The sequence below is a fragment of the Aegilops tauschii genome, chromosome 7 (assembly GCF_002575655.3).
Source record: "Aegilops tauschii subsp. strangulata cultivar AL8/78 chromosome 7, Aet v6.0, whole genome shotgun sequence".
Classification (NCBI taxonomy): Eukaryota; Viridiplantae; Streptophyta; class Magnoliopsida; order Poales; family Poaceae; genus Aegilops; species Aegilops tauschii.
In genome coordinates, this window is record NC_053041.3 from 19,387,254 (window position 1) to 19,410,798 (window position 23,545).

Sequence of the window (23,545 nt, forward strand, 5' to 3'; positions counted from 1 at the left end):
AGCTCCGGACTCGGCGAGGCGGAAGTTGCGGCGCACGCGGGCGAGGGCGAGGTTGGTGTCGGCCCTGCGGCGCTGCTCCGGCGAGAGTGGGGTGGGGTTGGAGGGGAGGAAGGGGAGGATGGGGAGAGGGAGGTGGCGGGCGCGCGGATTGGGAGCGGACGGAGAGGAACTGGCGCGAGGGAGAGGGACGAAGGGGAACTGGCGAGGGAGAGGGAGGAATTAGCTATAGGGGGGAAACTTACTAATGGCGCACCCCGAAGCGGTGCGCCATTAGAATGTTTTTTTATATAGCAATGGCGCACCCACGATCGGTGCGCCATTAGTAAACTTTTTTTTATATAGCAATGGCGCACCAGCCAGAGGTGCGCCATTAGTAATCTTTTTTTTATTATTTTTTGTTGCATCTAATAATTTTTTAGAAAATGAATATGAATATGAAACAGTAATATTTTTTATAAAAACAGTAATAATTTTTTAAAAAATATCATCAAATTTGTTATTTGAAAATATTTATGAATATGAAAAAATATCATCAAATTTATTATTTGAAAAAATCATCAAATTTGTTATTTGAAAATATATTTTGGACATTCATTTGTGATGGTGGAGCGGGCCGGGGAGGGTGCGGGGGGTCGTCGGCGGCGGTGGAGCGGGCCGGGGAGGGTGCGGTGGGTCGTCGGCGGCGGTGGAGCAGGGGAGGATGCGGTGGGTCGTCGGCAGTGGTGGAGCGGGGGAGGGTGCGGGGGGTCGGCGGCGGCGGCCGGTGGAACGGGGTAGAGGGTGCGGGGGGTGCTCGGCGGCGAGGGGGACCGGATCTGGCGAGGTGGGATAGCGATCGAGATGGAGGGGGGTCGAGATCCAGTGTCCATGAAATTTAAAAATATTCAAGAGTTCAAAAAGTGCCCATGAAATACAATCGAGAAATGAAGGCTATAATTTAAATACAATCGATCTTAGCTAGCTATCTGTTCACAATCTTCTTGCCCTTATTTTTCGTAAATGGAGTTCTTCTCTTGAACGGACGTCCTTTAGGTAGGGTGGTCCTGCTTCTTCTTGTGGTGTATGCTGATACATCATCGTCGTCGTCATGTTCCATCTTCGGGTCGCCGTACTTGTCGAAGTCTCGCTCATTGGCGACTCCATCCATTCCGATGATCTTCCTTTTGCCTCTCCTCATGACAACACGACTGGGCTTTGACGGGTCGGTAATGAAGAAGCATTGGTCCACTTGGGAAGCCAGTACCCATGGCTCATTTTTCGCGGTGACGTTCGCACCTGCGGTCTTGGATTTGGCTTCGGGTATAACCATGGTGGTGAAATACCGGTCTTCTTTTATGACGCTCTTGGCCCATCTGACACGGAACATCGGGACCTTCTCTCCAGCGTAGCTCAGCTCCCAGATCTCATTGATCCTTCCGTAGTATCTGTCCTTGTCGTTACCGGTGTAGGATTCCATCGTTACCCCGGAGTTCTGATAACCATCGCTCTTCATGTCCTTGTCCTCGGTGTAGAATGTGTAGCCGTTGATATCGTACATCTCATACGTCATCAGGTTGTGCTCGGCGCCCTGTGACAAGGCGAATATGAGTTGTTCTTGCGCGGAAGAATCCTCATGTAAAGGGTACGACAGAAGCTTCTGCTTGAACCAACGCGTGAAACATGAGTTGTGCTCTTTGATTATATCTCCGTCCGTCCTCTGTTGGCCTCGGTCATTGTACGTCTTCTCAATAAAGGTTTTGTGCTCTACCACCCAAGGATCGACCATGTCTATGTGTTGTAGCGCGACTAGGTTTGCTCTTTCAAAGTCGGCGAGTCGACCATCGAAGTCGACATGCATTTCGCGGCGACCCTCACGGTGACCCCATCCAGCGAGCCTGCCGAGGTGCCTGTTGACGGGCAGACCAACGGGGTTCTCGATGCCTAGATAATTCGTACAGTAGGAGATGCACTCTTCGGTCAGAAAGCCCCTGGCTATGCTTCCCTCTGGACGTGACATGTTGCGAACGTATCCTTTGATGACACCATTCATCCTTTCGAACGGCATCATGCTGTGCAGGAACGTCGGTTCGAGTTGGATGATATCCTCCACGATATGGACCAGCAGATGCACCATAACGTCGAAGAATGCGGGCGGGAAGTACATCTCAAGCTCGCATAGTATCACCACGATATCTTCCTGTAGCCTTCTGAGTTGCCTCACGCTAACCGACTTCCGAGAGATGACGTCGAAAAAGTTGCATAGGCCAAATAGCGTTTCACGAAGGTGCGCGTCCATGATCCCACGGATTGCAACTGGAAGTATCTGCGTCATCAGCACGTGACAGTCGTGAGACTTCATCCCGCTGAACTTCTGCTTCGCTGAGTCTATGTATCTGCTTATCTTCCCCGCGTAACCGTAAGGAAGTTTTACTACTACGAGGCAGGTGAAAAACTGATCGATCTCCTCCTGACTTAGAGTGAAGCATGCGGGAGGGAAGTCATTTCCGGTCTTCTTGGCCTTTTTGCCTTTGCGACGACTTTCCGTGTCCTGCTTCGCCTCATCATCATCATCATTAGCGTGAAGCTCCTCCCTGATGCCTATTGATTTCAAGTCTGCCCTTGCTTTCGGCCCATCTTTGGTCCTCTCTGGCATGTTGAGCAAGGTACCAAGCAGACTCTCGCACACGTTCTTCGTGATATGCATGACATCAAGGCTGTGAGGCACACGGTGGATCTTCAAGTACGGCAAGTCCCAGAAAACAGACCTCATTTTCCATACCTTCAGCAGTGGCTCTGGCGCCTTTCGCTTCTTTCCCGGCTCTGGTGCCTTTTGCTTCTTTCCCGGCAGTGGGCAATCTTTCCAATTTTTCAACTGCTCGTCTATTTCCTCGCCGCTCCTCGTACGCGGGCGTCTTCGGGGTTCGGTTTCACCATCGAACAGATCCTTGCGTTTCCTCCACGGGTCATCGTCGTGAAGCCACCTTCGATGTCCCATGAACACGGTTTCGAAGACCCGAGATCTCTATCTAGCTGGCGATACGTTGTGTCATCCATGCACGTGACGCATCCAGAAAATCCGTGGACCACCTGCCCCGCGAGATATCCGTAACCGAGATAGTCGTGCACCGTCGTGAGCAGTGCGGCTCTCATAGGGAAATATTCTTTCTCTGCGGCGTCCCACGTATTGGCTGGCATTTTCCACAGCGTGTCTAGCTCCTCTTTCAGCAGCCCCAGATACAGATTGATGTCGTTCCCTGGTTGTTTCGGCCCTTCAATTAGCATACTCATGTGAATGTACTTCCTCTTCATGCACAACCAAGGGGGAAGGTTGTACATCCACACAAACACAGGCGAGGTGCTATGTGTGCTTCTCTGGCTGCCAAACGGATTGACTCCATCGGTGCTCGCGCCCAGCATGATGTTCCTTGGATCCTTCCCAAATTCTCGGTGTTCGAAGTTCAACGCTTGCCACTGGCTCCCATCCTTAGGGTGACTCAGCATCTTGTCTTTTTTATTTATCTCCGGATCATTTCCGTCATCTTCTCGCTTCTTCTCCTCCCTATCCGCGTGCCAACGCAGGAGCTTTGCTACCTTAGGGTCCGCGAAATACCGCTGCAGACGAGGAGTGATCGGAAAGTACCACACCACTTTTCGAGGAGCTTTCTTCCTCTTCTTGTATCGAGTGACGCCGCACACCGGACATATGGTAGACTCCGCGTCCTCGTCCCGATAAATGATGCAATTGTTCATGCACACATGGTATTACACGTGCGGTAAATTCAGAGGACACACGATTTTCTTCGCTTCCTCGAAACTGGTCAGGCACTTGTTCCCCTTGGGAAGACGTTCGTGCTAGAATGACATGTTCTCGTCGAAGCATGCGTCGGTCATTTTGTGTTTTACCTTCATCTCCAGAGCCATGAGCGTTACTTTCAGGCGGGTATCCTCGGGCCTGCATCCTTCATACAATGGAGTAACCGCGTCTATCTCCAGTTGATCCAGCTTGGCTTTCTCTCGGGCGGTAGCTCTTGCGTTATCCGTCTGCTTGAGAAGCAGCTCTTGAATATGAGGGTCCTGCACCCAGCCCATCGATGGTCCATCGTCGTTTGCTCCGCCGGCATCTTCATCTTCATGATCATGCCCTTCGTCTGCTCCCGCATCTTTCTCATCATCATGTCCGGCATCTTCTACATGATGACTGTGTACAGCATCACCGTCGTGATCATGTCCTGGAGATTCTTCGTCTTCTCGCCCGCCCGAGCCGCGGTGGTTGTCTTGCTGCCCTTCCTCATTTCTTGCCCGGCCCCCATGGACGACTTCATAGTCATCTTCATCACCTTGCCACCGATAGCCATCCATGAAACCACGCAAGAGCAGGTGGTCCCGCACCTGCCCGGAATCCGGGTCCGCAATAAGGCTCTTCAGCTCGCATCTTCGACAAGGACATCTTATCTCCGTCTCGTTCTTTTCAAGCATCTCGGCCTTCGCGGAGCTCAAAAACCTATTCACGATGCCTTCGGTCATCGTGCGGACCATGATCGCCTGCGGGGTAGAGCAAAACGATATTTTAGAACCAAGAAAAAATTTGGCATGACTTTCCCTAAAAATAGGACCAAAAAGAATGCATAGTGCCAAAATTCTCGCCGAAACGGAAATGAATCAACATTCCGGCAAAATATTGACAACTATCGCATTTCAAATACCGGTACCTGCAAACACAAACATATATGCAACACCACAAACATACATAGATCTAGCTAGGCCATAAAATGTGCATGTGCACGTTGTTGGAGGGAGAACAACATAAAGATAGCTTCCCCCTTACTTACCTATCAAAAAAAGGCAATTTAACCACTTAATTTGGATGAATTTATGAGGCAAATGAGGTGAGGAGGAGGAGGCAGCCGAGACAAGCTTGGAGGAGGAGGTGGAGAGAATGAAGTGGGGAAAGTGAGTGGGTAGTGTGGCTGTCCAAAATATCTAGCTCGTCCCAGGTTACTAATGGCGCACCACAAACAAATGCGCCATTAGTAACCCTGGTTACTAATGGCGCACCTGCTGGTGGTGCGCCATTAGTAGTTTTGCAAAAAAAACACACTAATGGCGCACCAGGGAACAGTGAGCCATTACTAGATTAAACTAGTAATGGCGCACTGTTCCCTGGTGCACCATTAGTAGTTTTGCAAAAAAAAAATAAAAAATAAAAAATATAGTAGTGGCGCACTATGAGGCTGGTGCGCCATTAGTATGTTTGGAAAAATTAAAAAAAAATGTTACTAATGGCGCATCGTGTGTCTGGTGCGCCATTAGTGTCTTTCACACTAATGGCGCACCAGCCCGTGGTGCGCCACTGCTATATAGTAGTGGCGCACCACATGTCTGGTGCGTCATTAGTGGCCATTCCATCTATAGCCCTTTTCCTAGTAGTGAGAAGTTCTGTCCAAGAGTGCAAAAGGTTGTCAGCTGCGGATCGGGAAACTCAGGTCAATGATTGATTCAAGGTCCACATTACTTCTAATTGTTGCGTGCGCCATTTTTTTTGGTTACTGGGTCTGTCCGTTGGGAGATGGTAGCTCGGGATATTTTCAACCGGTTTGGATGGCGGTTATGTAATAGGATAGGTTTTTAGGTTCCTATCTTATTTTATTTTGCCTGCCGGTTGTGGCTTTTCCTGTTATGTTCTTTTGCTCTTTGTGAGCTTTTCTGCTTTTCAGAGCGGAAGACCTTTGTGGAACCTTTTGGATTATTTTTAATAATATGGCCGTATGCATCGTTCTGATGCAGAGGCCGGGGCCCTGTCCCCTTTTCGAAAAAAAATCAAGATTTCCGTTATGGAATCAGCAACCAACTAGAGAATTATAAAATTACATGTGGCCTCTGAACTCACCAGAGGCTGTATTTCGCGTAGTCCTCGGAAAGTAACACCAGATTTGTTCATCACTTTCACAAACACAGGAAATTCAGAACAAATTGCCTGGACTTTCTCTTCAACTTTCTCTCTCGCTTGGGCCGTTAGAACTTTCCGTTGGGCTAAAATGTAGCGACGACGCGGTGAAGGTCCCATCAAAATGGTGGAGCTAGGAGGTTCTGAACCAACTTCATTCAGCTCGGGAGCTCCATATTCTGAAAAATATCCCACACTTTCTTATGGTGAGCACACAATAACCAAAAATTATATGAAATTTTGGAAAATGAAAATTTTCACATGTAACTACGATATTATGACCTGATTTAGAGCGAGGGGAGGATACTGAAGCCCTCTTCTTAGCCTTCACACGACATCTTGATAGCCGCCTTGATTTTCTCGTGCCTTCTTGGGCAGAGGAACAATTTCCCATGAAAACTTCAATGTGAGGTTTCCCTTTTTTGAAAACTATGAGGTCGTTCTCTTGCATGCGCTGTTTAGACACAAATTCAGCCCACCCAGATTCTAGGACTATCTGGTCAGCATCGTGCTTCCTTGCTCGAACACCGTGTATTTTATCCTCGTGGTCTTTGAGTGTAATGTCAGGTTCGAAATGGTCCACAAGTCTCAAAGGGATGTACTGCATAGGCAAAAAAAGGGGAAAATTTAAGAAGATGGAGAAGTTCTACGTATAACAAACGCAGGCAACAAATCATCTGGAAAAGATGCAACTTACAATACAACTGTCCTTCAATTTGACATTTCTTTTGGCCATGGTTGCCACATGTAGAGGAATTCCAGAACTCATTCTGTGAGCCAGTTCAAGTACTTTCTCCTCCTGTGCTTTGGTTAGACAACACCCACTGGACAACGTATAGCCAACGACGGTTGACGCGTCAACATGTCCAGAGGGATCACGCACCATTTGTTCTGCACATAAAGTATGTTTTTTACATTGATCATGTAGAGTTGTGTTGAATATTGTGTATAAGGTAGGTTACAGTTGGAATAGGAGTTGTATTGTGTTTACATAGGATGTGGAGTCGTGTCCTAATAGGACACTTGTATTCTAGGCCTCTCATATATAGCGGGGGTAGACACACGATGTAACCTATGCCAGCATAATAGCACAGGGCGCAAGGGGGAGCCGGCGGCGTGTGCCGGCGCCCGGGTGGCCGGTGTGCGGTATTGTGACGGTGTCACGGGGAGGAGCGCCTGTAGTCAGACCCCGGGGATGTAGCCATATCAATGAACCTCGTTAACAAATCTCGGTGCCGTGCTCGTGTGATTGCTTGGTCCTCCGATGATCGACGGTATGCCTCGGATTTATTCTAACAAGTTGTATCATGAGGTAGGTTGTTCGGGTTGTGGATCGTTGATCTAGAGGAGAACACGTGGAAGTTGTCAGTGAGATCTTGCAAGATGCAATGTGCACGATTGGAGGCATGGCAGCGGTAGCTTTCGTGTCGGTGGATCGAGTTTACTGAGATAAGATTCGTGGAAGACGGCACCGTGTTTGATGGAAAGAGCAATCGGAAGCAGCGTTTTGTTTGGGAACTCGGCGAGATCGGCACCCGCGTTTGCTGGGTTCGTGGCGGTTTGATCCGAGCGGAACACGTACAGGCGGTGGCCACCAGGTGCGTGTGCAGGGCTGCAGGCAACGGGTTGGACGCACGCGCAAATACGAGGCGGCTCGTAGGCATGCCTAGGGCGTAGCTGGCTGGCCCAGATGGGGCTGGTTGTGTGCGTGCTTGGTGGGCAAGGCCCTTGTGTAGCCACGAGTTACAGGTGTGTAGTGGCCTAGGAGCAGCAGCTGGTTGTGCAAGGCCCAAGGAAAGCCACGTGTGCGGAGCTGAATTCCAGGAGAGTTGGTATTGTGCCGGGACTGGAGCGTTGCATGCACTAGAGATTTGTTTGGCGGAAAAAAATTACAGCACAAGGGCTTAGTCAGATCGTGATGCTGTCATGGAAAAAGAAAAGAAAAGGAGAGGCCAGCTACACACGTGTGATGAATCAGGTGTTTGAGCTAGTTAGCTTTGTTGATCTGATTTGGTGTTCACACAGGAAGGCTATGTGGACTTCACTTTGTTTTTCTTTGTTGGTACACATTTGTGTTTGGATGGCGATGGTCACGGTAACGGCTTGAGGAGTCTGGAATGTGTCTGCAGTCGAACAAGTTTGCCTGGGTTGGACTAGATAGTCTCACGGATCGACGCAAGTCGGTTGGTACAGAAGACGGTGGTGGGATCGGCGACGACGGCATATGAGCGTGATGCTGATGGTGACCGACTTCTGGGCGTGGAAACACGTGGCGCAGGTCTGAGGACTTGTGTGGCTTCGACAAGACTATAGTGCGGGGTTGATTCAAGACGGTGCACATGAGAGCTTGGAGTCGACGGGGCGTGGGGTGGCACATACAACCACCATGGAGTCATGTTGAAGATGGAGCTAGATTGAGGGGCTACGGCGTAAGTCGACGGGGTCGAAGCCTATTCAGCAGGTGGAAAAAAAGCGAGGGACACGTAGTTCGGACTGGAGCCCAGTGGCCTGATGGAAGCGTTAAACTCGTCATCGGTCGGTGATGATCGGTGGTACTCTGCAGTGGAGGTTGAGTGGTGTGGGTTCACGACCCTTGAGACTTGACCGGGACAGCAGAGGCTCGACGCGGTACTAGCAGCGAGGCGTGCGGCATGCACGGGGCATGAAGACGGGCCAGGGCTCTGGCGGTCGTACATGTGGTGAGACAACTGCGAATTTGACTCGGGATGATTACAAGCAATGGTGAAATTCCTTCAAGTTTTAGACAGACGGTCAAGAAAGGAGCGGTGATGTTGAGTTCAGGTAACGCTTATGTGTGACACCCAATATGTGAGTTGTTCACTTTCACACAGGTCAGTGATCGGTGTGTGATGATGTTGACGGATACTCTGGAAGTTGGGAGCACAGACTAGAGTAAAGAGGAACTTAATTTTGCTCGAGTGTTGACTGTGGTCAGGAAAAGGAGGGACTACAAGTTGCAGGTGGAGTCACATGGAGTCTTTGGAGTAGCAGCGGTACTCATGGGATAAGCTCACGTCCAATGTACATGGAAGTTTGACACATTGACGAATTCAAGGTGGTGGAGAATATTCACCAAGGTGGAGTTTGTTAGAGTTGTGTCGAATATTGTGTACAAGGTAGGTTACAGTTGGAATAGGAGTTGTATTGTGTTTACATAGGATGTGGAGTCGTGTCCTAATAGGACACTTGTATCCTAGGCCTCTCATATATAGCGGGGGTGGACACACGATGTAACCTATGCCAGCATAATAGCACATGCGCGCAAGGGGGAGCCGGCGCCCGGGTGGCCGGTGTGCGGTATTGTGACGGTGTCACGGGAAGGAGCGCCCGTAGTCAGACCCCGGGATGTAGCCATATCGGTGAACCTCGTTAACAAATCTCGGTGTCGTGCTCGTGTGATTGCTTGGTCCTCGGATGATTGACGGTATGCCTCGGATTTATTCTAACAGATCAGATAAGCATTGCAGAAAGCATTTGACTTTAAGATGCTGATTCACTTTACCTTTCATTAGCATATGATGATCACAATGTTAGCTAATCTAGTCGCTAAGAATAAACTCGTAGTAGTTAGCTTGTTTCCAGCTTAGTTTGTTTTGCAAGAGCCCACGACTTGTGCGTGCCTTGCATGTACGCTGCATGGGCCTGTAGCATGATGTGACCACGTCACATTAGCCCATGCGTTTAGCTCGGGTGGTTTAGCACGACGCGAACTCGTGGGATGGCACAAGTGGTCAGGGTCGTGGCACAAGTGGTCAGGGTCGTGGAATGACACTACCGGCCATTCCGTTTCCCTTCTGTACCCAATAAATAGAGGAAAAAAAACGAGAAAAGTCGCAAGTTTTGCACGCGACGCAAAATCCACGGAGTTTTTCCTTGTGTGATTGAGTGATTAGCGCAGACTAGACTCTAACAATTGGCATCAGAGCCGCTTGCGATCCCGGCGACCATGTCGACGTCGGCGGAGCGGGCAGAGGCGGAAGCCGCGGCGGCTGCGGCCACAGCACCCCTCAACACAGGCGGGGTGGGGCAAGCCGTTCTGCGACTCCACCGCGCTCACGAAACCCTAGCCGCGGACGGAGCCACACGAGGCGGGAGCGACGGGTGGTGGTGCACGACACGGCGACCACAGAGCGCCCGCTGGTCGTGCCAGGCGTCGGCGTGACCTTCCCCACGCTCACTCCAACCAACTACATCGAGTGTACCTTGTTAATGCAGGTTCACATGGAGTCTTGGGGACTGTGGGACTCCGTTGAGGGCAACCCCGCAACGGTGTGCGACGACAAGAGCGCCCTGGGCGTGATCCTTCGGGCGGTGCCACCGGAGGTGCTCAGCGCGCTCGTGGTGAAGAAGACGGTGAAGGACGCTGACACGCTGAAGGTGATGCGGATGGGCGTGCACCGTGTCCGCGAGGCCACCGCGCAACGCTTACGCGCGGAGTTCGAGCAGATCACCTTCCGCGACGGCAAAACGCTCGACGCCTTCGGCATGAGGATCACCGCCCTGGACAACCAGCTGGGCACGCTGGGGGACAACGTGGAGGAGGTATGCGTGGTCCAGAAGGTGCTCCGCGTCGTTCCCTCACGCTACGCATAGATTGCCGTCGCGATCGAGACACTTCTTGACCTGACTACGATCTTGGTTGAGGAGCTGATCGGGCGGTTGTGGACTGCAGAGGAGCGCTGCAGCAACGGCCCGGCGCAGACCGGCGGCGGCCAGCAGCTCATGACGGAGCAGCAGTGGTATGCGCGGCATCGGGAGCGCGAGCAAGGCCAGAACTCGGGCTCCGGCGGCGGTGGCGGCAAAGGCAACGGCAGGGGAGGGAACCGCCATCGCGGCAAGCCGCAGAACCAGAAGCGCGGCAACGACAGCCAAGGCAATGGCGGCGGCGCTAGCCGCGAGGGCGCCGGCAACGGCGGCCGCGACATGAGCAAGGTGAAATGCTATAACTGCAACAAGAACGGGCACTTCTCTCGCGACTCCACCGAGCCCCGGCACGAGCGCAAGGAGCAGGTGCACCTGGCTCAGGAGGGCACGCACGAGTCCGCACTCCTCCTTGCAAGCGCGCACAAGATCGCGGTGACCACGGTCGGTGCCGGTGAGCACGTGCTTCTCAACGAGGAGCAATCCCAGGCGCGCGCAGCAGCAGATGGCCAGCTCTGCGACATGTCGTGGTACCTGGACACCGGCGCCAGCAACCACATGTCCGGGCGGCGAGACATCTTCTCCGAGCTAGACACCGGGGTGCGCGGCACGGTCAAGCTCGGTGACGGTTCGGCTGTGCACATCAAAGGTAAGGGCACGATACTGTTCCAGTGCCGCAATGGTGAGCATCTTGTATTATCCGAGTTGTATTTTATACCGCGACTGTGTAGCAACATAGTTAGCATCGGGCAGGTAGATGAAATTGCCTACGAGACAAACATACATCACGGTGTACTCCAGCTTCGTGAGCCGGGAGGGCGTCTCCTCGCTCGTGTGGAGCGCAACTCTGGCCGGCTCTGCAGCTCACTCCGGCGCGGCCGGTGTGCCTCGCCGTACACGGCGGCGAGGACGCGTGGTGGTGGCACGCGCGCTACGGCCATGTCAACTTCCAGGCTCTACGTCAACTCGCCCGGGATGGCATGGTGCATAGCCTACCACTCGTCGACGAGGCTGATCGGGTGTGCGAGGCCTGCCTGGCCGGCAAGCATCGACGCACATCCTTCCCCGACAGGGCACTCAACCGAGCCACGACACCACTGGAGCTGGTCCACGCGGACTTTGTGTGGACCAATCAGCCCACCAACGCCGGGTGGGAAGAGGTACTTCCTCCTGTTGGTCGATGACCACAGCAGGCGTATGTGGCTGGTACTGCTCGCTGCTAAGGACAAGGCGTCGGCGGCGCTGAAGCGGTTCCAGGCCATGACGGAGCTCGAGTCCGGGCACAAGCTCAAGGTGCTGCGCACAGATCAAGGTGGCAAATTCACCTCCCACAGCCTCGGCGAGTACTTCGCCGACCAGGGGCGTGACGGCAGCTCACCGCGCCCTACACGCCCCAGCAAAACGGCGTAGTGGAGAGGCGCAACCAAACGATCGTCGGCATGGCGCGCAGCATTTTGAAGGCCAAGGGCATGCCGGGACGCTTTTGGGGCGAGGCCGTAACGACGTCCATGTATCTCCTCAACAGACCCACGACAAAGAGCGTTGAGAAGATGACACCACACGAGGTGTGGTGTGGGCGTCGTCCAAGCGTTCAGCACCTACGCACCTTTGGATGCATCGCACACGTCAAGGTAACGAAACCAAGCCTGAAGAAACTTGATGACAGGAGTGTGCCCATGTTGTTCCTGGGGTACGAGCCCGGCTCGGCGGCGTACTGTGTGCTGCATCCCTCGACGAACCGTGTGCATGTCTCGAGGGACGTCGTCTTCGACGAGGACGACGCGTGGGATTGGCACGCCAACACGGGTGGAGAGAACCGCTCGTCAACGCTGGAGACGTTCACCGTCAAGCTCGAGCACGGCCTGCGGGCCGACCCCTACGATGCACATGACGCCGCATCGGCGGCGACCTCTTCACCTCCGTCGCCTCCCACGGTCGCTGCCAAAGACGCCACGCCAGCTACGCCAACAACGCCGGCACCCACGACGCCAGTCCCAGCAACGCCCGGCATTGAGTTCGCTTCCCCGCCCACTGGTGTGTCCGTGCCATCTGTTGATGTGGAGGCGCCACGGCGCTACCGCACGTTGGAGAACCTGTGGGACACCACGGAGGAGGTCGAGACGGTGTACAGTCGTCTCTGCCTGTTTGCAGGGGAAGAGCCAGCCTCGTATCTTGAGGCGGAGAAGGAACCAGGGTGGCGGAGCGCCATGGACGAGGAGATGCAGAGCATTGTTGACAACCGCATGTGGGAACTCACGGAGCTCCCGCCTGGACACCGCGCTATAGGCCTCAAGTGGGTATACAAGCTCAAGAAGGATGCCCATGGCTCGGTGGTGAAGCGCAAGGCAAGGCTGGTGGCGAAGGGATACGTCCAAGTTCAGGGAGTGGACTTCGAGGACGTGTTCGCGCCGGTGGCGCGGATGGACTCTGTGTGCGTCTTGATCGCCCTCGCTGCGCACCACGCCTGGCCGGTGCATCACACGGACGTCAAGTCCGCCTTCTTGAACCGCGACCTACTCGAGGAGGTCTACGTCGTCCAGCCGCCGGGGTACGTTGTGCCCGGCAAGGAGGAGAAGGTGCTGCGCCTACGGAAGGCGTTGTACGGGCTTCGTCAGGCGCCGAGGGCGTGGAACGCCAAACTCGACGAAAGCTTGCGCTCCCTGGGCTTCGAGCGCTGCCCGTCCGAGCACGCTGTGTACCGGCGTGGAGAGGGAACCAAGCTGCTGCTCGTCGGTGTGTACGTCGACGACCTCATCATCACCGGCTCGGACCCGTCGAAGATCAGCTCTTTCAAGCGCCAGATGACCTCGCTCTTTCGTATGAGCGACCTCGGGCGGCTCAGCTACTACCTCGGCATCGAGGTGCGCCACGAGCGTGATCGGATCACGCTCTGCCAGGCGGCCTACGCCAAGAAGCTGCTGGAGCGCGCCCGGATGGACGACTGCAACCCCGGCAACGTGCTGATGGAGGCGCAGCTGAAAATGAGTAGGGACGGCAAGGAGAAGCCGGTGGACAGCACCCTGTACCGCAGCATCATCGGAGGGCTGCGTTACCTCGTACACACAAGGCCGGATATCTCCTTCGCCGTCGGATATCTGAGCCGTTTCATGGAAGCGCCAGCATTAGATCACTACGCGGCGGTGAAGAGGCTGCTGAAGTACATCGCCGGCACGATTGACTACGGCTGTGCCTACGTCCGCAGGAAGGGCACGCCGGAGCTCACGGGATATAGTGACTCGGACCACGCCGGCAACATCGACGACAGGAGGAGCACGATGGGAGTGCTCTTCTTCCTTGGCGGCAGCCCCGTAAGCTGGCAGTCCCGGAAGCAGCACGTGGTGGTGATCTCCTCATGCGAGGCCGAGTACATGGCCGCCACTACTGCTGCTTGCCAAGGCATTTGGCTAGCTCGGCTGGTTGGAGAGATGCTGAATGCCAACGTCAAGCAGCCAAGGTTACTGGTCGATAACAAGTCGGCCATCTCTCTTGCGAAGAACCCCGTCTTCCATGATCGAAGTAAGCACATCGAGCTGCGTTATCACTTCATTCGCGAGTGCGTGGAAAAGGGGCGCATCTACATCAACTACATCTGCACCAATGATCAGCTCGCCGACACTCTCACGAAGGCACTCGGACGCATCAGGTTCCTGGAGCTGAGGAGAAGAATCGGCAAGACAGAAATAAGCAGGCAGCGACAAGATTAGGGGGTGTTTTGTTAGCTAATCTAGTCGCTAAGAATAAACTCGTAGTAGTTAGATTGTTTCCAGCTTAGAGCCCGCGACTTGTGCGTGCCTTGCATGTAGGCTGCATGGGCCTGTAGCACGATGTGACCACGTCACATTAACCCATGCGTTTAGCTCGTGTGGTTTAGCACGACGCGAACTCGTGGGATGGCACGAGTGGTCAGGGTCGTGGCGCGAGGAAACTACCGGCCACTCCGTTTCCCTTCTGTACCCAATAAATAGAGGAAGAAAAAAGAGAAAAGTCGCAAGTTTTGCACGCGACGCAAAATCCTTAGAAATTTTCCTTGTGTGATCGATTGATTAGCGCAGACTAGACTCTAACACACAAGAAGTGCGGGGAGGAGGAACGGCTCCGAAGATCTTGGGAGGTGGTTCAGAGAAGGAGGAAGGATTCTCATGGCCAGATATATTGGATATATTAACTCTGAAGGTGGAGTTCCCACGATACACAAACACAATCGAGTGACCTTCTTGAATTTCATTTGCATCTACAAACTCCTGCCATCCAGATGTTTCTCCAGATGTAAAGAGAAACATCTTATAAAACATCATAATCTTAACATCGTACGTCCGGCCATCAGGAGCTTCAAGCTTGACATGCTCTATATCACGGATCATATTCCTGAGATGGCTCCCAACCTCTGGTGGTATCGACTGTCCAAGGACAAGGAAGATTCATTTTGGTGAGATATAGGATTTGTCACACGCAACAATTCATAATGATTTGAAAAAGTAGTAGTATAAACTTTGTTTGCACCACTTATGTGTGCTTAATAACTGAAATAGGAGTGACGAATATATCCTGCATCCTTAATAATATATAGTTTTTATTCTTGCTAGGTAAGATGTTTAATACCATCCATCGATGAGGTATTGTGGATCAACCAAGACCTATCTATTTATCTCTACATCGCACTTCGTGAGTTTGCTGATCCATAATGCCATCGCTCCCAACCTATATTTTCGCTTAAACAAGTGCCATATATTATTGCCAATTCATCTGGATCAGGTAAAATGAGTAATCTCTAGCTTAAATGAACTTACTAAATGTCCATCACGTGGTACTCCATTATGGACTATTAATTACTTAACTTCAAAAATGCATATTGTTCACACCTTGGCCATTTGGTACTTGTAGGATGACCGATACTGTAGCTAAGACCAGAGCCAAACGTTTCTTTCCAGTCAAAAATTTCATCACCCTATTCAGAACTTTTGTATTGGGTGCGTCGATTTATTTTTCCCTAGCTTATCGCTTGCCTAAAATCTGCCGGGACACCAATAACCTAACCGAAACAATTCTATCTTGGATCTGCGCACACGGCAACAATGGAGCTACGAAACGAAACCAATCGCACATTCTTTTCAAGCTTTGAGCACCTCAAAACCTCAAATTGGAAGGAATCTATGCAATGGAAGGTAAGTGAAGGGGATAAATGACCGGCCCGGGACTAACTGAAGGGGATAAATGGAGCTCTCACCGCGTGGTCCCGGAAGCCCTCTGAGGCGACGATGACGAACTGCTTCCCGTCGCCGCCTGCGCAGTCCTTGCAGTGGCCGTCGCCGTCGCCGCCGCTCCAGCCTGCCACACATGGATAGCAGCGGGTAAGAAGAAATCGGGAGAAGAGAGACGTTTTTAGACTCCCCCACGTACTAATCCAGCCCGATCTGAGTGGTGGCTACCTGCAGGTGCTGGGTTGACCCCGGCCATCGATCGCCGCCGCCGCCGCCGAGGCCGGTGTGGAGCGTGGAGAGACCGCTGGCTGGAGTGTGACTGTGTGAGTGTGAGTGTGAACGGGGAGGCCGAGCGTCGACCCTCCGTGTGTGTGGTGTGTGGAGTGTAAATGTGAACCCGGCCCCAAGTCCAAAGTCCAAACCAACGCGGCTGCTCTTCTTCTGTCGTTTTGGTCGAGACGTGGGGCAGTAACTCTCTCATCAATTATCACCCACTGGCACTGCAAAATGGAAGTGGGATTTGTACTCCATCTTTTAATTTCTCAGCGAAAAAGTAGAGGCAATATCACTGTGTCATAAAACTTGCGCTGAATGATCAATTTAGTGCTAGAACTTTAAAAATACGGATTTGAGGTCATCTAACTTCACTCAAGCGTGCAGATACAGCCACAACACGTGTATGTGGACTCATCTGTGTGTACAGGCTAAACCTGTCAGTGAGTGCGCGATTAATTTTTGCAAAGTACACCCTTGTATTTTTTATGAAAAAGCACTGCAACGAATTTTTGCATTAAAACCCCTCATATTTTTTATTCGTGGGAAAGACCGACACCTGTACTGCACATAAATTAGCAAATTGTAACACGTAACACAAAAAGGGGGCCAGGCCAGCGAGGTCTCGAATCCTTGACCAACAATTAAAACAGCAGCCGCTATAGCCACTATAAGCCACTGACGATTTACTGCCTTATGTAGATAACATCTTTTTGACCCAGGCATCATGCGAAGCTTAAACGGGCTGCAGATACTGCGGCCGATTTTCCACGCACTATTTTCTTTAATGTAGGTAATGAAATTATGCTCAAATGTTTGTGTGTTAAAAATATACATACCAGTGTTGCTTAGTACATAAAATATTTAAATATAGGCCAATGTATTATATAAAAAAATGTTAGTTAATAAGGATGTTTGAAACTTTTATCAAGTAAATATATTTAATGTATAAAAAATGTTTAGTTATTTGAGATTACTTTTACTCATGACTGATATTAAAAAGTATTATATAATTTATATATAGACATGATGGAATATCCATATCAACAGTTTAAAATTTAAACTATGAATATTTTTAATTATACGAACATTGAACTATTAACATGTGCGTATAATAATTGAAATGTTTGCATAAGGAAAATAATATCTTTAATTGTAATTTTAGAAATATAAGTATTATTTTAAATTATACAATTATTTTAAAAATAATACGTGAACAAATTAAAAGTAACTTATTTCGTTTGTAGTTACAATATTTGTAACACACGAATATTTAAATATTGTTTTTATTACGGAGATCATAATTGACGTACTATCTACAAATTTTTTTCAACCATGGTGCAAAATGGGGTGCACTTACGATAGCCCATCTCAGTTGATGCGCCTACGTGTTTCAGGAAAAGGGATATATATGACCTAAAGGTCCAAATTAAGCAGCATATTTGAGTTGTTGTCTTGGTTCGACAAGTGAGCCCACAAGCAGTAGATGTCTGGTTCGAAACCCTCTCACCATAATTTTTTCTCTTTTATACTCCTGACTGATAGTCCATGCAAAAAAAAATACTCCTGACTGACAGGTGGGTCCCACCTAGGCTTTTCTGCATAATTAAAATAAATCTAGGGCATTATCTGAAAATTTTCTACTCTCAGCCACTAACATGTGGGCCATGCCATGCTGGCAAAGTCAAGGTGTACACCCATATAGTAGAAAGCACCGTATTTGCACCAGACAGCAAGTTAGATGACCACAAATCCGTATTTTCAAAGTTTTGGCACCAAACTAAACATCGAGCGCAAGTTCTATGACTACCAGTGATATTACCTCAAAAAGTACTTGTACATCACAACATTACAGCATCTACAGTCGGACGCCTCAAACCCGTCTCAAACGCTATAGCGGACGGCTCGGTCAGTGACCGGTCACAAAAAAATATCCAGACGGGCTTCTCAAACGGACTCAAACGCCCGGGCTGACCGGCACTCCTCAAATCCAGCCCAAATCAGGGACAGATATGGGGCGCCCAGGCACGCCCGGGCACGTTTGCCACGTCGGACTGGTGATGGGGTTCCACACAAAATCTCACGAGAACACGGCAATCCGACGGACATCTCCTCCGGTGGGGGTGTGAACGCCAGGTGGCGCCGCTCTGGCTCCCAGCCCGAGGCCAAATCCGGCTATTTAAGCCGGCCGGCGTCCCCCAACCCTTGCCACATCCACCTCCTCCCTCTTGGTGCCGCCAGCCCGAGCCCATCCATATCTCTCTCTCTCTCAATCTCTCTCTCTCTCTCCACCATTGTTCCCACGCCCTTCGGCTTCGCCATTGCTCGGCAAAAAAAAGACCACGTATGCTATGCTCACGTCGGAGCGCTGGTTCCAAATTGAGGAGGAGATCCGGGCGAGGCACTTCACCCGCATCGCTGCCAGCCTACCTCCGGACTCGCCAAAGAGAAATGAGGAGGAGGAAGAGGAGCAACCTGCCTCCGAACTCGAGGCGGAGATGGAGGCAGAGGCCAACGCGGAGCAATTGAAGGAGGCAGAGCTTCGGCTGTCGCCCATCTACCAGGAGATGGGCATGAAAATAGTGGACATCTCCAATGAGGAATAGAGTAGTATAGGTTGATCTACGTAGGATTTTCTTGTTTGCATGCTTTTGTATGGATTTAAGATTTCAAATATGCCGTATCCGGATGCAGTGGAGGAAATCTAAGATGTGACCGGTCACCGCCTGTGGACACGCTCGGGCGCGTTCGCGGGCATTTGAGAGCCCGAATTTGCCAAGTCTGGCTGCAGATGCTCTTAGAATGTGCCATCCTATACGTTCGAGATAGTTAGCCCCCTCTATCTGGGATAAACTTATACTCCCTCCGATCAATATAAAATCTCGCAGATTTAATACATACAATTTTGTACTAAATCAGCGACAACTAACCTAGATCAGAGGGAGTAGCTCGTTAGCAATGTATAGTTGACTTCACCTACCCTTCAACGACTTTATGAACTTGCACTCGTATTTATTGCCGGTGTTATGGCCTCGGCCCTCCCTCGACATATTGTTCATTGGTGCAGCTCTAGTGAGAAAACTCAATGCCGACATTCACTAGTAAAAAAGTCAAATATTCAGCTCATTAGTACTAGTTTGTATTTAAGCCGGCACTAATGTGACCATTAGTGCCGGTTCCAACGGCTAGGCGGGCCATTCTCATTAGTACCGGTTCGTGCCAAACTTTTAGCACCGGTTCGTGCTACGAGCCGGTACTAAAGAGAGTGGTGGTAGGATGTCACTACTAGGGAAAACCTTATACATAGAAATTTAGCAGTAGCGCGTGCCAAAAATGGACGCTAGTGCTAAATAGCAGTAGCGCGCGTGCGAAAACCGCGCTATAGATACAATAGTAGCAGTAGCGCGTGCACATAAAAAAACGCTACCACTAATATTCCCATTGCTAAAACGATAGGCTACGCATAGCAGTAGCGGTTTTGAGAGAAGCGTGCTACCGCTAGGACATAAGTAGCAGCGCTTTTTTCGCGGAGAGCGCTACTGCTAATGGAAATAAAATAAAATGAAAAACAAATGGAAAAGTAAATGAAAAAGAAAGAAATAGAAAAAGGAGAAAGGAAAAAATAAAATGTAGAGCAAAATAAATGAAAAAGCGAAAAAAGGAGAAAGGCGTAGCAGTAGCATTTGTTCATAAGATGCGCTATAGGTAATGTAGCTGCAACGCGTTTCCTAGACCCCCGCTGTAGAAACAGAAAAGGAAATAAGAAATATGAAGGAAATTACATAGCTATAGTAGTAGCGCGTTTTGTGAAAATCGCTATAGCTAACTTAGCTATAGCGCGTTTCGCGAAAAAGCGCTACCGCTAAGTTTGACTTAACAAAAAAACCGTTTCCCCCCGGCCACCACTTCTCCCCCAAATCCCTCGACCCACCCCGCCGCCGTCTGTCCGATTCGCCGTCGCCCCACTTCGCCGCTGTCTCCTGCCGACGTCGGCGCCCCCGGAGCCACCAGAGCCGTGTGCCGTCGACGCCACCGGAGCCGCCCCCAACGCCACCGGAGCTGCGCGGCCTCATCAATGCCACCGGAGCCGCAGTCGACGCCACCGGATCCTCCCTCGCCACAACTGCCTCCTTCGCCGTCACCGGAGACGCCCCTGCCTCCCTCGCCACCACTGCCTCCCGCGCCACCACCGGAGCCCTCCTCTATAAGCCCCCACCCCTCCTCTCTCTCTCTCTCTAAATTAGTTAGGTTAATTTAGTTAGGAAAAGAATTTATTTAGGTTAATTTAGTGAGGAATAGAATTTAGATAGGGCTTTGACAGAGACGCCCCTGCCTCCCTCGCCGTAGGAAAAAATTGTATATGCTTAACTAGGGCTTTGACAGAGACGCCCCTGCCTCCCTCGCCACATCTGCCTCCATCTATATTTGGTTTTTGAATTGAGTTCCAGAGAGCATGAGATTTGTGTAGATTTTCTTGAAGTGTCAAACACTAGGAGATGCAAATTTGAAGTGGTCATGATATATGAAAAATCCTCAATTGTGTTTGCTCATTGATCATAATCGACATTGAAGTGGTTCGATTGTGCCCAAGTGGCCTTTTGTTGTTTCCAGGGAATGAAGCCGATGTTGGGGAACGTAGCAATAATTCAAATTTTTTCTACACATCACCAAGAACAATCTATGGAGTCTTCTAGCAACGAGAGGGAAAAGAGTGCATCTACATACCCTTGTAGATCGCGAGCGGAAGCGTTCAAGTGAACGGGGTTGATGGAGTCGTACTCGTCGTGATCCAAATCACCGATGACCGAGCGCCGAACGGACGGCACCTCTGCGTTCAACACACGTACGGTTGGGAAGACGTCTCCTCCTTCTTGATCCAGCACGGGGAGGGAGAAGTTGATGGAGATCCAGCAGCACGACGGCGTGGTGGTGGAAGCAGCGGGGATCTCGGCAGGGCTTCGCCAAGCTCAGCGAGAGGGAGAGGTGTCACGGGAGGGAGAGGGAGGCGCCAGGGGCTTGGGGTGCTGCTCCCATGCGCCTCCCCACTATATTTAGGGGTGGAGGGGGCTGGTTTCTTGCCCTCCAAGTCCATTGGGGCGTTGGCAAAGGTGGGGGAAAGAAATCCCATCATTTCCCTTCCCCACCAATTGTTATCCCCCTTTTTTAGGGATCTTGATCTTATCCCTTCGGGATATGATCTTATTCCTTCTAAGGTGGGATCTTGGTGCGCCTTGACCAGGGGTGTGGGGCCTTGCCCCACTACCCACGTTCATGTGGGTCCCCCCATGCAGGTGAGCCCCACTTCAGAACCTTCTAGAACCTTCCCGGTACAATACCGAAAAATCCCGAACATTTTCCGGTGGCCAAAATAGGACTTCCCATATATAAATCTTTACCTCCGGACCATTCCGGAACTCCTCGTGACGTCCGGGATCTCATCCGGGACTCCGAACAACTTTCGGTTAACCGTATACTAATATCTCTACAACTCTAGCGTCACTGAACCTTAAGTGTGTAGACCCTACGGGTTCGGGAGACATGTAGACATGACCGAGACATTTCTCCGGTCAATAACCAACAGCGGGATCTGGATACCCATGTTGGCTCCCACATGCTCCACGATGATCTCATCGGATGAACCACAATGTCGAGGATTTAATCAATCCCGTATACAATTCCCTTTGTCAATCGGTACGTTACTTGCCCGAGATTCGATCGTCGGTATCGCAATACCTTGTTCAATCTCGTTACCAGCAAGTCACTTTACTCGTACCATAATGCATGATCCCGTGGCCATACACTTGGTCACATTGAGCTCATTATGATGATGCATTACCGAGTGGGCCCAGAGATACCTCTCCGTCATACGGAGTGACAAATCCCAGTCTCGATTCGTGCCAACCCAACAGACACTTTCGGAGATACCCGTAGTGCACCTTTATAGCCACCCAGTTACGTTGTGACGTTTGGCACACCCAAAGCACTCCTATGGTATCCGGGAGTTGCACAATCTCATGGTCTAAGGAAATGATACTTGACATTTGGAAAAGCTCTAGCAAACGAACTACACGATCTTGTGCTATGCTTAGGATTGGGTCTTGTCCATCACATCATTCTCCTAATGATGTGATCCCGTTATCAATGACATCCAATGTCCATAGTCAGGAAACCATGACTATCTGTTGATCAACGAGCTAGTCAACTAGAGGCTCACTAGGGACATGTTGTGGTCTATGTATTCACACATGTATTACGGTTTCCAGTTAATACAATTATAGCATGAACAACAGACAATTATCATGAACAAGGAAATACAATAATAACCATTTTATTATTGCCTCTAGGGCATATTTCCAACAGTCTCCCACTTGCACTAGAGTCAATAATCTAGTTCACATCACCATGTGATTAACACTCAAAGCTCACATCGCCATGTGACTAATACCCAAGAGATTACTAGAGTCAATAATCTAGTCCACATCACCATGTGATTAACACTCAATGAGTTCTAGGGTTTGATCATGTTATGCTTACGAGAGAGGTTTTAGTCAACGGGTCTGCAACATTCAGATCCGTGTGTGCTTTACAAATCTCTATGTCATCTTGTAGATGTAGCTACCACGCGCTACTTGGAGCTATTCCAAATAACTGCTCTACTATACAAATCCAGTTTACTACTCAGAGTCATCCGGATTAGTGTCAAAGTTTGCATCGACGTAACCCTTTACGACGAGCTCTTTTACCACCTCCATAATCGAGAAAATTCCTTAGTCCACTAGATACTAAGGATAAGTTCGACCGCTGTCATGTGATCCATTCCTGGATCACTCTTGTACCCCTTGACTAATTCATGGCAAGGCACACTTCAGGTGCGGTACACAGCATAGCATACTGTAGAGCCTACGTCTAAAGCATAGGGGACGTCCTTCGTCCTTGCTCTCTCTTCTGCCGTGGTCAGGTCTTGAGTCTCACTCAATACTCACACCTTGTAACACAGCCAAGAACTCCTTCTTTGCTGATCTATTTTGAACTCCTTCAAAATCCTGTCACGGTATGCATTCATTTGAAAGTACTATTAAGCGTTTTGATCTATCCTTATAGATCTTGATGCTCAATGTTCAAGTAGCTTAATCCAGGTTTTCCATTGAAAAACACTTTTCAAATAACCCTGGATGCTTTCCAGAAATTCTACATCATTTCCGATCAACAATATGTCAACAACATATACTCATCAGAAATTCTATAGTGGTCCCACTCACTTCTTTGGAAATACAAGTTTCTCATAAACTTTGTTAAAAACCCAAAATCTTTGATCATCTCATCAAAGCGTACATTCCAACTCCGAGATGCTTACTCCAATCCTTAGAAGGATTGCTGGAGCTTTGCATACTTGTTAGCATCTTTCAGGATTGACAAAACCTTCTGGTTGTATCACATACAACCTTTCCTCAAGAAAATCGTCGAGGAAACAATGTTTTGACATCCTATC